Source organism: Aquarana catesbeiana, linkage group LG01 (assembly GCF_042186555.1).
Source record: "Aquarana catesbeiana isolate 2022-GZ linkage group LG01, ASM4218655v1, whole genome shotgun sequence".
Lineage (NCBI taxonomy): Eukaryota > Metazoa > Chordata > Amphibia > Anura > Ranidae > Aquarana > Aquarana catesbeiana.
Genome location: NC_133324.1, coordinates 48256370 through 48274003, shown reverse-complemented (window position 1 = coordinate 48274003; position 17634 = coordinate 48256370).

Sequence of the window (17634 nt, the reverse complement as noted above, 5' to 3'; positions counted from 1 at the left end):
TGCCCATCAGTGCCACCTATCAGTACCGCCTATCAGTGCCACCTCTCCTTGCCGCCTATTAGTGCCACCCATCAGTGCAGCCTCATCCGTGCCTCCTAATCAGTGCCCATCACTGCCACCTCATCAGTGCCACCTTATCAGTGCCCATCAGTGAAGGAAAAAAATTACCTGTTTGCAAAACTTTTTAACAAAATATGAAAATGTTTCGTTTTTTTTCTTCTTCTAAATTTTCGGTCTTTTTTTGTTTGTTTAGCGAAAAAATAAAAACCCCAGTAGTGATTAAATACCACCAAAAGAAAGCTCTATTTGTGGGGGGGGGGGAATGATAAAAATGTCATATGAGTACAGTGTTGCATGACCGCGCAATTGTCATTCAAAAGGCCCGTACACACGATCGGACTTTTTAACAACAAACATGCAAATTAGCTGTTTTGGAGCAACATCCGACCGTGTGTACGCTCCATCGGACAAACTTTTTCTGTTTCCATCGGACTTTTGTTGGCTGTGCGAACGGACAAACTTTCCGGCAACAAAAGTCCGATGGAGCAAAGTCCGATCGTGTATACACAAAGCCATCGGACTTTTGTACAAACTACAGTATGCAGCCGCGAGAATTTTTCCAGCGCGATCGGATCGCGCTGGTTCTCGGCGGCAGGCTACTGTACATCTCGCGCTAACTGCAATAGGAAAAACACATTTTCCTACTGCGGCGGGCGTGAGAGGGAATTCCACTCTGAAGAATATGAAGCCCTTCGGTCTGGTATGGATTTTAAGGGTAACCCCCTACGCCGAAAAAAACGCGTGGGGGTCCCCCCAAAATCCAAACCAGACCCTTATCCGAGCAAGCAGCCTGGCCGGTCAGGAAAGGGGGTGGGGACGAGCGAGCGCCCCCCCCGAGCCGTACCAGGCCGCATGCCGTCAACATGGGGGGGTGGGTGCTTTGGGGGAGGGAGGCGCCCTGCGGGCCCCCCCACCCCCTAGCACCTTGTCCCCATGTTGATGAGGACAAGGGCCTCTTTCCCCCCACCCCCGTTGTGGAGCACTCAAAGAGCATTCCAGCTGGAGAGAGCGTTGTGTCAACATCTCTGGAAGAGAAGAGGGAAGAAGACGATCCAGAAGTCCGGGCCACCGATGGCAAAAGAGCGGCAGAAGATAGCGGTGGAGCCAGCAGAAGATTCAGACACCAGGAGAAGACGCCGGAGAGAACCCCGAAGTCAGAAGAGGACCCCCGAAGTTGGAAGAAGACCCCCGAAGTCGGAAAGGACCCCCGAAAAACCTGTGTACTGTGTTTTTTATTGACACTACTTTTTTCCCTAGGTGAATGGGTAGGGGTACGATGTACCCTATACTCATTCACATAGGGTGGGGGGCCGGGATCTGGGGGCCCCCTTATTAAAGGGGGTTCCCGGATTCCGATAGGCCCCCCGCCCGCAGACCCCGACAACAAACGTCCAGGGTTGTCGGGAAGAGGCCCTTATCCTCATCAACATGGAGACAAGGTGCTTTGGGGTGGGGGGGCCTGCAGGGCGCCCCCCTCCCCCAAAGCACCCACCCCCCCGTGTTGAGGGCATGCGTCCTGGTGCGGCTCAGGAGGGTGGGGGCGCTCGCTCGTCCCCACCCCCTTTCCTGACCGGCCAGGCTGCGTGCTCGGATAAGGGTCTGGTATGGATTTTGGGGGGACCCCCACGCCGTTTTTTCGGCGTAGGGGGTTACCCTTAAAATCCATACCAGTTTGAAGGGCCTGGTATGCCCCTGGAGGGGAACCCATGTCAGTTTTTTATTTAAAATTTGGCGTGGAGTTCCCCCTCAAGATTCATACCAAACACAGTGCCAATGGGAACCCGGCTCGCAAGGTGTCAATCTCGCCAATAAAAGTGGCAAGATTGACACAATATCAGACAACAATAAAGAAGTTGACTAAAGGGTGGTGGTAAAGAGCTGAAAAACCACGTGATTTGGTAAAAGTTGGCTGGAAAAGTCCTGTCGTCTGTATGTAAAGACAAACTTTTGGGCAACGCCCTTTGTACAAAAATCCAAGGGGAAGTTTGTACAAAGTCCTATCGTGTGTATGGGGCTAAAGTGTGACAGTGCTGAAAGCTGAAAATTGGCCTGGGCAGGAAGGGGGTGAAAGTGCCCGGTAAGCAAGTGGTTAAGCAAGCATTTTTGCTTAGAATATTTTGTTTAGTTTACAATGCTAATGTACTGTAAATGTAATCATTTATCACGGGTTGCCTGAGACATGAAAACGATATCATTGGTTTCTGACGTGTTAAGAAGTCTGCTCTATAGTGTCCTATATAAGTGGATGAGTACAGGGAATATAGAAATGGACGAGTCTTGATCTTTTTTTCTTTCTTCTAATGAGCTGTGAATGTAACACGCAGATTTTTCTCCATTTTACACCCTGTGGATAAATCTCTAGAGAGGGAGCTTCTCAAATCTATTTCCTCTATGAATGGACTGGATCCTGTCCGTCTATTTAATGCTGGGCCTCAATAATGAACATTCTCTGTTTTATAATCCAATTAGCTCTCTAATCAGTTTCCTTCTCTCTCCATCTCACACAGCTGCCGCTGTTCCGGAACTCTACCATTATCACTACAGCAGAGTGTTGCAGCCTCAAGTATTAAAGAGCTCATTGGCCTCAGATGGCAGACGTGTAGTCATGGTCTTTCTACGGTTGAGTCTGAACATGCATGCAAAGGTCCTTTACATGATTGTGTCATCTCTGAGCTGGGAGCTTAGTCCAGAAAGTAGATGGTGACTCTGCATGATGTCTAAACAAAGATGGCACCGTACTTTTGGAAAGAAAAGCAGATAAAGGCATTGTCAGGGAGATTACTGTGATACACCATATTACCAAAAGTATTAGGACGCCTGCCTTTACACGCACATGAACTTTAATGGCATCCCAGCCTAAAGCCTCGTACACACGATCAGATTGTTGGCAGACTGTTGGCCTAAAATCTGTCGGTTAGTACGCTCCTTTTAACCATTGTTGTCCAACTTTCTGCCAACAAATGTTGGATGACAGGCTAGGAAATTTTCGGCGGACAACGGTCTGTTGTCAGACTTTCTGATGGTCAGTACACAAGTCTGTCGCACAAAAGTTGAAAGTACAAAACACGCATGCTCGGAATCAATGCTCACCAAACAAGAAATTAGCAGAAGGGGCCCAAAGGGTCGCGCTCAAGAGCTGAAATTCCTCGTGTTTGTTGGCAGCGATCAAGAGCTGAAACTACGTTCGTGTTTGTTGGCCGACAATCGTGTGCCATTAGTATGCAAGACAAGATCCTGGCACACGCCCTTTGGACAAAAATCAGACACTCGGTTGGCCAACAATTGGATCGTGAGTACGAGACTTTAGTCCGTAGGGTTCAATACTGAGTTAGCCCACCCTTTGCAGCTATAACTGCTTCCACTCTTCTGGGAAGGCTGTCCACAAAGTTTAGGAGTGTATCTATGGGAATGTTTGACGATTCTTCCAGAAGCACATTTGCGAGGTCAGGCACTGAAAATCAATAGATCTCTATCAATAGACCAAGATGACCACTCTTGGCAAGTAAATTTGTGAGGAGCTCCCTGACTAAACCCCAGGGTGCTACATCCTCCCCCTGCCCAAGAAACTACGTCTCAGAGTTTGCAGAAAAATACAATTTGAGTTCTCAAACCTGAGAGCAAATGTCCTGGCAAAAACTGGGATGGGTGGGGAAAACAGGAAAGGATTAACAGTGTAACAAGATAACAAATGCATGTGGCGTACCACACGAATAAACATTATTACACGCACCGTATTTTTGGAAAAAAAAGCAGATGAAGGCATTGTCAGGGAGATTACTGTGACACACTCTATTACCAAAAGTATTAGGACGCCTGCCTTTACACGCACATGAACTTTAATGGCATCCCAGCCTAAAGCCTTGTACACACGATCAGATTGTTGGCAGGGTATTGTCTGTTGACAGGCTGTTGGCCTAAAATCTGACCGCTAGTACACTCCTTTTGACAATTGTTGTCCAACTTTCTGCCAACAAATGTTGGATGACAGGCTAGTAAATTTTCCGCGGGCAGCGGTCTGTTGTCAGATTTTCTGATGGTCAGTACACAAGTCCAACACACGAAAGTACAAACATGCACCAAACACGAAATTAGCAGAAGAGGCCCAAAGGGTGAAATTCCTCGTAGTATGTCACTACGTTCGTGTTTGTTGGCCAACAATTGTGTACCATTAGTATGCAAGACAAGATCTTGGCACACACCCTTTGGACATAAATCAGATGCTCGGTTGACCAACAATCAGATCGTGTGTACGAGGCTTTAGTCCATAGGGTTCAATAATGAGTTAGCCCACCCTTTGCAGCTATAACGGCTTCCACTTTTCTGGGAAGGCTGTCCACAAGGTTTAGGAGTGTGTCTCTGGGAATGTTTGACGATTCTTCCAGAAGCACATTTATGAGGTCAGGCACTATTGTGGGCCGAGAAGGCCTGGCTCACAGTCTCCGCTCTAATTCATCCCAAAGGTGTTCTATCGGGTTGAGGTCAGGACTCTGTGCAACCCAGTCAAGTTCCTCCTCCCCAAACTAACTCATCCATGTCTTTATGGACCTTGCTTTGTGCACTGGTCCAAATCATTTGGTGGAGGGGGGGAGTATGGTGTGAAGTTTTTTCTCAAGGGTTGGGCTTGGCCCCTTAGTTCCAGTGAAGGGAACTCTTAAGGCACCTCTTTTTGCACAATTTCATGCTCCCAACTTTGTTTGGGGATGGCCCCTTCCTGTTCCAACATGACTGAGCACCATTGTACAAAGCAAGGTCCATAAAGATATTGAGTTTGGGGTGGAGGAACTTGACTGGCCTGCACGGAGTCCTGTCCTCAACCCAATAGAAAACCTTTGGGATGAATTAGAGCGGAGATTGTGAGCCAGGCCTTCTCGTCCAACATCACAAATGCTCTTCTGGAGGAATGATCAAACTTTCCCATAGAGACACTCCTAAACCTTGTGGACAGCCTTCCCAGAAGAGTTGAAGCTGTTATAGCTGCAAAGGGTGGGCCAACTCAATATTGAACCCTATGGACTAAGACTGGGATGCCATTAAAGTTTATATGTGTGTAAAGGCAGGCGTCCCAATACTTTTGGAAATATAGTGTATCTGTGAGAAGTGATAAATAGTGATAAATAACTGGAAGCACTGACATAAAAATTGAAATGCATGTACTTATAATGAAATAATATATCTGATGCTAGAGCCACCTATGCATAGTTGTAGTGTTTGCTGCGTTGATTGGTTTTGAATATGCCATACAGTAAAATTAGTGAGTAAACCTTTCTCGTTATTATTGTAATCTCTGTTTGGAAAGATTTTTGACGTGATGCCTTTTGACACATGGTGTGCACTATGTTCATGATGTTACAAGCACACAGCTCCACCTGCAATAAATTCCGGGTGAATGACCAAAGCAATCTTCACTACCAACAAAAGACAAGTATGATCAACATCTCCATGCAATAGGAAAAAGTCCATCTTTATGTAGCAGAATCTCTGACCTCTTGCAGTCTAATGAGAACCTTTGAGGCCACAAACGGCTGACATCCTTCAATATATAGTGGGTTGTGAGGCATAGTGGGAGCAAAGGTGGTAAAAGTCACTGGGCGCCTTCTTGGATGCAAAAGAGCTTTTATTTCTTTTAACAGTCCTTTTATATTTTGCAAGGGGAAGATGGACGGGGCCAGGACACCCTTAAGTAGCTGCAATTTCAATAGGCAGACTCCGAGGCTTCAATAGGAGGACAGCCGTACAGGGAAAGGCCCCAGCAAGGTGCCACTTCCGCACATGCAGGTTTGCTGTCTCCTATGGCTACAGTACTTAACAGTTCCTAATTCAAACGTAACAGTTTTCTCAGCTTTAGTACAACTTCTACTTGTAGTTCTTCAGCCCATTGAGCTCCTGGTCTCTCACTGGACCCTGTGGCTCACTGTCTCTGAATCCCGTGAGCTCCTCAAGGCTTTTGCGTTGGTATCCCCCTCAAGCATCACCCACGCTTTCCTGCTGGGTCCCTAACTTGGCACTTCGGATACCTTCAAGCTTCACCCCTGCTGACCGACTCGGTCCCTGACTTGACACACAAGGCTGCTCTGCATGCGTCACCTCCGCTGGTTGGGTCCCTGACTTGATCACTGCCTGAAGTTTCCTGATTCTCCACCGTGCGGTGATAATACTGCTCCTGTACTTGCTTCAGTTACTCACTGTGGTCCCTGGTAAAGGTGGTTGGTCCCTTAGTGGCGACAGCTTACCTTCTACCTCAGACCACTACAGGTTCTCCAGCCGGCAGAACCGTCACTTTTAGTTGGACTGCAAGCCGCAGTCCCAACCCTGCGCTGCCCTCTCACTTCTGGATAGGCCCTCACACAGCCTGTCAGCCAGATGACCCTGGAATTGGCCCAGTCTCCGGCCTAGCAGCCTGGGGCAGACGACACACGCAGTGGCGTCTCCAGCTTTCATATTTAGGGGGGGCACATGGGGGGACAGGGACAAAAGTAGGGGGCAACTATAAAATGCAATTATATATATCCTGGGGCCCTTTACTACGATCTCACAACGGCCCTTTCACATGTTCTGCAGTGAGCTCCATTCCTAATGTATTGGGGCCCCCAGGGTGGCAGAAAACAAGAGATATATGTCACCAGCATAGCAAGAAACTATAAGGGTCCAAAGCAGTGGGGGAACTATCAGGGTTGCAAAGGTTGTCTTGCCACCAGGCCCTGCTGTTCTGCCACTGTGGGGTTCCCCAGCCTCCTCTTGCTGCCCTGTCCCTGCTATTGACTGCTCTGGTCTGGCATCTCTTGGAATTTACAGGCTGGTTCTCCTGTCCTAAGGACGGGAGAAATCAGTCTGTTTTTTCAGTAACTGAGAGTCCTGGTGGAGTCCTTCCTGCAACTCGCTCTTCTCCCTGCCAATGAGGATGCAGGGGAAGGAGCAGATCGGGGCGGCCGTGGTTGTGTGAGCGCTCGCATTATGCAGTGTCAGTGAGCAGAGGGAGGGGGGAGGAATTACCCGCAGGAGCTGACTGGGGACGCTCTCCCTCTAAGACATTGCCTTTTTTGTAAAAAAAAAAAAAAAAAAATTTTTTTTTTTGGGGGGGGGGGGGGGGGGGCACATGGTGGGGCACAGCATAATGTTGGGGGGGTCAGGGCCCCCTCTGGCCCCCCCCTAGGGTCGCCATTGGACACACGTCCACCCAGACGGCAGTTCGGGTTGCACAGAACACAGCTCACCTGACCTCTCCCGAATATATAGGTTCTGCCAGCAGGCCATGGGATTCAAGTAAACCCCTGCCCATTGGCTGAGATATCCCATATACCCATAACCTGACCTTGGGTTGCCATCCTCATATCTAATACCACCACGTTCAAGACCACCTAGTGGTAGAAGAGAAAAGTGCAACAAGGCCAAACTTAAGGATAAATCAATAGATTTCTATCAATCAACCAAGATGAATGACTCTTGGCAAGTGAATTTGTGAGGAGCTACCTGACTAAACCCCAGGGTGCTACAATTATGTAATGGTGTTTCGGATGGGGGAGGGGCTGGTAATGTAAGATGACCTGATGTTATAGCAGCACCTGGGCAAACAGGGATATCCGATCCTCCACCATGGCCCTGTTCACACCTGTGCATTTTATGTATGCTGCTTCTTGATTTGCTTCATGAAAATGCACACCATATAGAGTTCAATAGTAATGCACCTAAAACACATGTAAAACGTGCCTAAAATGTAACGCAATAGAAACATAGATGTGAACCAGCCCTAAATAGGAGTTTACAACAATTATCTCTGAATTCATAAATCATCAGTGCCTCCACCCAAATGAACCTTATAATACAGGGTACTCCCTCCTAGGAACACGTGGTCCCAAGGGTACATCACATTAATGGCTGATTTATATATATGAGTTGCAATGATGCATTGAGGTGCCATTCATTTTGAATAGCATCCCCGATGCACTAAGGCAGGGGTATGCAATTAGTGGACCTCCAGATGATGCAGAACTACAATTCCCATGAGGCATAGCAAGACTCTGACAACCACAAGCATGACACGAGAGGCAGAGACATGATGGGACTTGTAGGTTTGCAACAGCTGGAGGTCCGCTAATTGCATATCCCTGCACTAAGGCAATGCAGATAGCAACACACCATGGGGCACTGCAAATTACATTTTTGGACATGTCTGATTTTTAGAATGTTTTGGTGTTTTGGAGACCCGTTGATTTCAATGACTTGTCCTAATGCAAAGTACAGTATTGTGTGACATAATACGCATTGTGGCAGGGCGAGCCCGTGCCACTGTTTAATATGGCGGTCTAGGACAGATTTTGGAGGAAGCAGGTACGCTAATGATGCAGGTGTGTGCTGCATTGATTTTGGAGCCAGAGGTCTGGACCCCACCCTCCCGAGGGGGTCAGTGTGTGAAGGGAGCAGTGAGAGGTGTACGTCTGCACCGTGCTTCCTAGGTCAGGACAGACAAAGGCCCGAGCCTGTGAGAGGTGTAGCAGCTGGGAGTTGCAGGATAAGAAGCCAAGGTACAGCGTTTGGTGTATGAACTCCGGGACTGTGTGTTTGATGGTCAGGATGACTGAGGCACGAGGCCTGAGCTGAGGACCAATATTATGTTTTTTCGTATCGATGGTAAGAACCCCCTGTGTGGGAAAATATTTAATCGTGAACTTTTCTTCTGTTTTAAATAAAAGTGGGCAGAACAAGCCCTGAAAAGACATTTCTGATGTGGAGTCAACTCACTACCAATGAGTTACAAAACCCCCAAGTTGTCACAATGTGAATATATATGCATTAAGCACTGCACAAATGTAAATGGGCCCTTACACTTTCTGTAAATAAAGAAGTCCAAGTCTAGACTTGAATACAGTTTAACTGTTTATTCGTGAACTTGATATGAGTTAGGCTGGGAGAAGGTGGAACAACCCAAAACTCAATGGTCAGGCTCCAACAGATTCTAGGGTTAGAAGTCCCTGGGTGGGTCTCGGGGTCCAGAAGCATCACACAGAACATCTTCTGAAGCAAAAATGTTAAAATGTCAGGTTTCTGTGATGTAAAAAATTAGGCAAAGATCAATCATTTCAGAACTTTTTCCACCTTTAATGTGACCTATAAACTGTACAACTCAATTGAAAAACAAACTGAAATGTTTTAGGGGTGGGGGAGTAAAACTAAAAACTAAAATAATGTGGTTGCATAAGAGTGCACACCTTCTTATAATGATGTAGCTGTGTTCAGAATTAAGCAATCGCATTCAAACTGATGTTAACCAGAAGTCAGTACACACCTGCCATCATTTAAAGTGCCTCTGATTAACCCTAAATAAGCTGTTCAGCTGTTCTAGTAGGTCTTTCCTGACATTTTCTTAGTCGTAGCCTACAGCAAAAGCCATGGTCCGCAGAGAGCTTCCAAAGCACTAGAAGGATCTCATTGTTACAAGGTATCAGTCAGGAGAAGGGTACAAAAGTATTTCCAAGGCATTAGATATACCATGGAACACAGTGAAGACAGTCATCATCAAGTGGAGAAAATATGGCACAAAAGTGACATTACCGAGAACTGGATGTCCCTCCAAAATTGATGAAAAGACGAGAAGAAAACTGGTCAGGGAGGCTGCCAAGAGGCCTACAGCAACATTAAAGGAACTGCAGGAATATCTGGCAAGTACTGGCTGTGTGGTACATGTGACAACAATCTCCGGTTTTCTTCATATATCTGGGCTATGGGGTAGAGTGGCAACGGAAGCCTTTTCTTATGAAGAAAAACATCCAAGCCCGGCTACATTTTGCAAAAACACATCTGAAGTCTCCCAAAAGCATGTGGGAAAATGTGTTATGGTCTGATGAAACCAAGGTTGAACTTTTAGGCCATAATTCCAAAGGATATGTTTGTTGCAAAAACAACACTGCACATCACCAAAAGAACACCATACCCACCGTGAAGCATGGTGGTGGCAGCATCATGCTTTGGGGCTGTTTTTCTTCAGCTGGAACAGGGGTCTTAGTCAAGGTAGGGGGAATTCTGAACAGTTCCACCAGTCAACATTGGCACAAAACCTTCAGGCTTCTGCCAGAAAGCTGAGCATAAAGAGGAACTTCATCTTTCAGCATTACAACGACCCAAAGCATACATCCAAATCAACAAAAGAATGGCTTCACCAGAAGAAGATTAAAGTTTTGGAATGGCCCAGTCAGAGCCCAGACCTGAACCCCATTGAAAATCTGTGGGGTGATCTGAAGAGGGCTGTGCATAGGAGATGTCCTCGCAATCTGACAGATTTGGAGTGTTTTCGCAAAGAAGAGTGGGCAAAATATTGCGAAGTCAAGATGTGCCATGCTGATAGACTCATACCCAAAAAGACTGAGTGCTTTAATAAAATTAAAAGGTGCTTCAAAAAAGCATTATTTTAAGGGTGTGCACACTTATGCAACCATATCATTTTAGTTTTTATTTTTACTTCCCTCCACCTAAAAGATTTCAGTTTGTTGTTCAACTGAGTTGTACAGTTCATAGGTCACATTAACCACTTCAACCCCGGAAGGATTTACCCCCTTAATGACCAGGCCATTTTTTGCGATGTGGCACTGCGTCGTTTTAACTGACAATTGCGCAGTCGTGTGACGCGGTACCCAAACAAAATGTATGTCCTTTTTTTCCCACAAATAGAGCTTTCTTTTGGTGGTATTTAATCACCTCTGCGGTTTTTATTTTTTGCTCTATAAACAAAAAAAGACTGACAATTTTGAGAAAAAAAACAATATTTTCACATTTTTGCTATAATAAATATCCCCAAAAAATTAAAAAAAAAACAAATTTCTTCATCGGTTTAGGCCAATATATATTCTTTTACATATTTTTGGTAAAGAAAATCGCAATAAGCATATATTGATTGGTTTGTGCAAAAGTTATAGCGTCTACAAAATAGGGGATAGATTTATGGCATTTTTATTTTAATTTTTTATTTTCTACTAGTAATGGCGGTGATCAATGATTTTTAGCGGAACTGCGACATTGCGGCAAAAAGATCGGACACTTTTGACACTTACTTTGGGACCAGTGTCATTATTACAGTGATCAGAGCTAAAAATATCCACCGATTACTGTATAAATGACACTGGCAGGGAAGGGGTTAACACTAGGGGGTGATTAAGGGGTTAATTGTTCCCTGGGGAGGTGTTTATAATTGTGGGGGGGGAGACTGACTGGGAGGAGCGAGAGATCGCTGTTCCTAATCACTAGGAACAGACAATCTCTCTCTTCTCCCCTGTCAGAGCGGGGATCTGTTTGTTTACATTGACAGATCCCCGTTCTGGCTCTCTGTGGAGCAATTGCGGGCGGACAGTGCACACCTGCTATAGCTATCACACGATGCGCCGTAACGGTACGGCGGTTCACGCAATAGAACAGCCCTGCTGCAGTATATCTGCGGTGCCTGGTTGGCAGTTGGTTAAAGGTGGAAAATGTTCTGAAATGATTTATGTAGCGAGGTCCCAGGGCCCCTGGGACCTAATGGTGACCTCCAGAGTTAGGGCAGCTGACATCCTTCTATGTAGAGTGGGTTACGAGGCATAGTGGGTGCAATGCAAGGTAGATTTATGGGCGCCAGCAGTGGCGGTGCATCCATTAGGGGCGCACGGGCGCCGGCCCTTCTCTCCAGCCACCCCCTCTATGTAAAATGTATAGATTCATGCATTGCATTAATCTATCCATGACCGCTGTAGCCACCCCCTATTCAGGCATCCGGCCCCTTTTGGGACGTCGAGTGCCTGAATTACAGCGGGAGGAGATGTATTTTTGAAGCACCTGATTAGAGCCATAGCCTCTAATGAGGGGCACAGTGCCTGTATTTGATGGCACAGTGGCTGCAATTGATGTTTTTGTTTCCGTATTTTTCAGAATTTCTCAGTTCGTTTGCGCCCCCCCAAAAAAATTTTGAGCACCAGCCACCACTGGGAAGAACAGGAAGAAGAGATGCAGGGAGGACACAGGAGCCATCGTCTGACCCGTGCTACACATCCCACAACTCGCTGCCGTTACTCGTTACCTGACCCGCTGGCACGATGGAGTAAGTGCCGGACAGACAGCGGCCAGGCGAGCGGGGGGGAGCACAGTGGCTGCATATGGGCAAAGAGACTGTATATGATGGTCACAGTTGGTGGCATTTGGTGGGCACAGTTGGCTGCATATCATAGACACAGTTGACTGCATATGATGGGCACAGTTGGCTGCATATGATGGGCACAGTTGGCTGCATATGATGGGCACAGTTGGCTGCATTTTATGGGCACAGTTGGCTGCATATGATGGGCACAGTTGGCTGCATATGATGGGCACAGTGGCTGCATATGATGGGCACAGTGGCTGCATATGATGGGCACAGTTGGCTGCATATGATGGGCACAGTTGGCTGCATATGATGGGCACAGTTGGCTGCATATTATGGGCACAGTTGGCTGCATGTGATGGGCAGAGTGGCTGCATATGATGGGCACAATTGGCTGCATATGATGAGCAGAGTGGCTGCAAATTATGGGCACAGTTGGCTGCATATTATGGGCAGAGTGGCTGCATATGATGGGCACAGTTGGCTGCATATAATGAGCAGAGTGGCTGCATATGATGGGCACAGTTGGCTGCATATAATGGGAAGAGTGGCTGCACATGATGGGCACCATTGGTTGCATTTGCTGGGCACAGTTGGCTGCATATAATGGGCACAGTGGCTGCATATGATGGGTACATTGGCTGTATTTGATGGCATAGTGGCTACAATTAATATTTTTGTTTCAGTATTTTTCTGAATTTATCAGTTAGTTTGTGCCCCCCCAAAAATTTTGAGCATCAGCCGCCACTGGGCACCAGACACTTCTTGAATGCAAAGAGATTTATTTTCTCTTGAACAGAACTGTGGGAGAGAGGGTTAAGGCCAGGACACCCTTTAGTAATTGCAATGTTGAATATGTAGAATAGCTGTCTCCTATGACAACAATCTTGAACAGTTATTAACACAAGTTGTAATGAACTCTTTCACTTCTTCCACAATCTCCTTTTTAGATCTTCACTCAACCGAGCTCCCAGTCTATCACTTAGGCCTGCTGATCCACTGCCACTGGATCTCCTGAGCTCTTCCAATCTTCTCACTGAGTATCTTCCTCAAGTATCACCCCCGCGTCCCTGCTGGGTCCCTAGCTTGGAACACACAGATACTCCTCAAGCGTGATCCCAGTGGCCTGCTTGGTGATGCTTGCACACAAGGCTGCTCTGCAAGCATCACCTCCGCTGGCTGGGTCCCTGGCTTGATACCTGCTGAAGTTTCCCAATTCTTCACCATCCCCAGTAGGTGAGAATACTGCTCTGGTACTTGCTTCAGTTACTCACTGTGGTCCCTGGTAATAAGGTGGATGGTCCCTTAGTGGTGACAGCTTTCCCTCTAACTTCTGACCACGGCAGGTTCTCCGGCCCGCAGAACCATTACTTTTGGTTGAACTGCAAGCCGCAGTCCCAACCCTATACTGCTCTCTTGCTTCTGGATAGGCCCTCAGACAGCCTGGCAGCCAAATGTCCCTGGGATAGGCCTCAAGCTCTAGCCCAGCAGCCCGGGGCAATACAACACACGTCCACCCAGACGGCCATCCAGGTGGCACAGAACCCCGATCACCTGACCTCACCCAAATAAATAAGCTCTCCCAGCAAACCAAGGGACCCAAGAAGATCCCTGCCCATTGGCTGAGATGCCCCATCTATTCCTAATCTGTCCTTGCAATGCCCTTGTCTTACCTAGTGCCACCAGATACCCGGCCAACTAGTGACAGAAGAGAGAAGTGCAGCAATTCCAGAATTATGGTGAAGTCAATTGATCTCCTCAATTGGCCAAGGCAACTATACCTGGCAGGTAAATTTACTAGCAACCTTGCCTAAACATCAAGGTGCTACATCTATCTTTGTCTAATATTTTTGCCTCACGGAAACCTGACATTCTACAGAGTGTAGACTTTTTATATCCACTGTAGCACCACAAAACTGGAGGTTCTGGTATTTCACTGTTCAAGTGTTTCTCAGTTCTAGTGTTTCTCTGAAAATTGAAGTTCTTGTATCACCACAAGATGGCGTTTTGTGTGCCAACGTCCTAAATAGATTGGAAAATTGTTTGGAAAACGAAAAGGTGGACTCAGGGGCGGACTGACAACTCATGGGGCCCCCGGGCACTAGGGGATCAGGGGGCCCCCAGGTTCAAAGATGGCCACCACACAGCAGCCATCTTTCTGATGCAACATTAATGCGGCAGGGCCTCATGGAAGGGCACCTAGCTTGGCGACATGCAGAGTGGCAGGAGACTTAAAGCTGGAGATTCATTAAAGGTACCGGGAACCTCTCATGGGCAGTGCCACCTTAACAGCATCATGGGCCCCTGGGGCCACTACCAGGGTGAAGGTGACCTGCGACATGCATAGCCACGGTACACAGTGGGTGTGGCAAAATAATGGCATGTTTTGGGCGTGGTTTGGAACGAAGCCCTCCAGCGCAGTAAAGTCACCTCTGAGGAGATTGACAGGTTCCCAGGTTCGCAAGCTCCAGCTATGTGATTGGCCAGAGCCGCGATGACGTCACTCCCAGGCATGCACACGGGAACCGCCATTTCCGGCAAGGGCTCTGAAGGTCCAGCACTGTAAGCCGGATCTTCAGAGCTCATGCGCTGATTTATGTCATCAGCTGCATACACTCTGAATATCCCCTAAACTGTAAAAGTTTAGGAGAGATTCACAGTACCTACAGGTAAGCCTTGTTATAGGTACAAGTGGTAATACAGAGTTTATTTAATTTTTTATTTATTTATACTAATTGTTAATTTAATATTTTTTTTTCACAACTCTGTTGGGGGGGGGGGCTTTGGTGAGATATCAGGGTTCTAAACAGACTCCCTGAAGTCTCACTTTTGAGACAGAGACAGGTACTGAGGAAAGAGATTCCACAGTACCTTTCTCTGCAGCCTCAGTTGCAATGAAAATGAATGATCATAAAACAGAGGCTACTGCTGAAGTTTTCAGATTCTTTACCGTCCCCGGTTGGTGAAAATACTGCTCCTGTACTTGTTTTAGCTATGAATTGTGATCCCTGGTAACAAGGTGGTTAGTCCCTTAGTGGCGACAGCTTCCCCTCTAACTCTGACCATTACAGGTTCTCTGGCCGGCAGAACTGTCACTTCTGGTTGGACTGCAAGCAAACCTAGCAGCCCAGGCAGCACAACACACGTTCACCTAATCAGCCATCCAGGTGGCACAGAACACCGATCACCTGACCTCACCCAAATATATAGGTTCTCCCAGTAGGACAGGGGATTCAAGAAAACCCCTGCCCATTGGCTGAGATACCCCATATACTCATAATCTGACCTTGTTTTGCCCTTCTCTTATCTAATGTCACCAGGTACCCGAAAACCATCTAGTGACAGAAGAGAGAAGTGCATCAATTCCAGACTTAGGGTGAAGTCAATTGATCCCTAACAATTGGCCAAGGCAAATACACCTGGCAGGTAAATTTAGGAGCAACCCTGCCTAAACATCAGGGTGCTACATGTGAAAAACATGCCCATGCTTGGTTGCACCTGCAGTTGTGAACCAAGCCTAACTGTTAGGCCCCTTTCACATGGGACACATCCGTTTTGACTGGCCCCACTTTGCTTAGCGGTGGATCGATCCGCTGATCCCTGCTGAGCAGGCGGATGACAGGTCCGTGTCCGCTCACTGTGCAGAGACTGATCTGTCAGATCTCTGCTCTCCTCTATGGGGAGATTGGATGAAAATGGACCACCTGTCCATTTTCATCTGATACCATTCGATCCGATAGGCAGAGGGAAAATAGGGTCACCATACGTCTGGATTTTATTGGACAGGATCAGATTGGATAGCAGCGGGTGCAAGCGGACATGTCACCGCTGACATCCACCGCTCCATAGGCGAGACTGGAGGGTCCGATCAGGTCTGCCTGAAAAGCTGACAGGCAGACCTGATCGGAAAGCCCGTGGGAAAGGGGCATTAGCACATAAAAAAAAATAACAATTCTCCATGAACATAGATGATTCTCTAAATGATCAGTGTTTATACAGTTGTGGTACCATGCAAATAGCCATGAACATTGTGCTCTGATATGTTTATTGAGGAATGTTGTTTTGTATATAGAGTGTATAGTTTATGTGGTGAGTGTACACTTCATTGTACAGAGGGTGTGCATGACACAGGGTTAAATAGAAAGGTCTTAAATGAACTACCCATTATCTGGGACATACACAGAGTGATGGAGGGATGTTTATGTAGATAGATAGTGATTAGTGCTGTGTGCCTGCTTAGGTGGTGTCTGTGTCAATGTCTGTCAGCTGGGGGGGGGGGCTGCAAACTCTGCTGGCTCCAACACACACACAGTTGCCTGCTATTTCAACCCTCCTTGTCACCTTACCTAACCCTTCACATGTTGCCACAAACATTTCCTCCTGACATGAAACTTGGTATTGTGTGCACTGCAACAGCTTACCTCTACAAAAACTTTCCTCACTCACTCAGCTCATCTCTCTCTCTGCATACAGTGTGCAGTAGTCGGCAGTAGCTATGTCCCTCCTCTGGGTCCTCCCGTCACATGGCACTCAAGGTGGGACCTGTAAGTCTGCAGGAGAACGCTGAGTGGTGAGACAGAACAAAGACTCTAAATAAATAAACAGCCGGGCAGTATATGTATTTAGAAGCAATGACACTGCTACTGACAAACCCCGCGATTGAGCTGTAATGGAACACCTTCTTAATGAGTGTGACTGTCCCTGCTCATGGGGCCCCCTACTGGCCTTGGGGCCCTCGGGCAGTGCCCGAGTGCCCTAATGGTCAGTCCACCCCTGCGTGGACTTTATAGGCACACATGTAGCATCGATGTAGAAAAAATATAGAGATTTTATTTAAACATGATTAAAAAACAAACAACATTGTTGACATAAATGTTAAAAAACATGTATGTCAACAATGTTGTTTGTTTTTTAATCATGTTTAAATAAAATTTCTATATTTTTTTTCTACATCGATGCTACATGTGTGCCTATAAAGTTCACATTCTAGTGTTTCTCTGTTGAAGCTGGCAAAGAAAAGAGTTGCCACCCTCTCTGTATGCAGGCCTCCAGCCACAAGGCCTGTATACAGAGGGGATGGCACTCTCTAGGCCCAGGCTCTAGCCTTTGGATTCTAGACTGGCCCATGACCTTCTCAACGGGGGACCTCTTCTCTAGAATCGAATCCATCATTTAAGAATGATATTCAGTGTGGCAAATTACAAAGAGAAAAGTGCCAATGGATTGTACTTATCTGAAAAGGGTCCAACATACATTCGAAGTTCGGAGTCACTCTTGTTGACTTAAAGAGACAAAAGCGCAGCATCCAGTTGAATGGCTATGCATCTGGATCTTGTTTCAAGAAAAATACAGAGGCTGGGTCGAAACAAAAACAGGTCGGATGTATGCTGGACCATATCCAGATAAGTACAATGTATTGAGACTTTGCTACTTGTAGGCAGATACATTAAAGATCTTTCTGTAACAATGGATAAGAG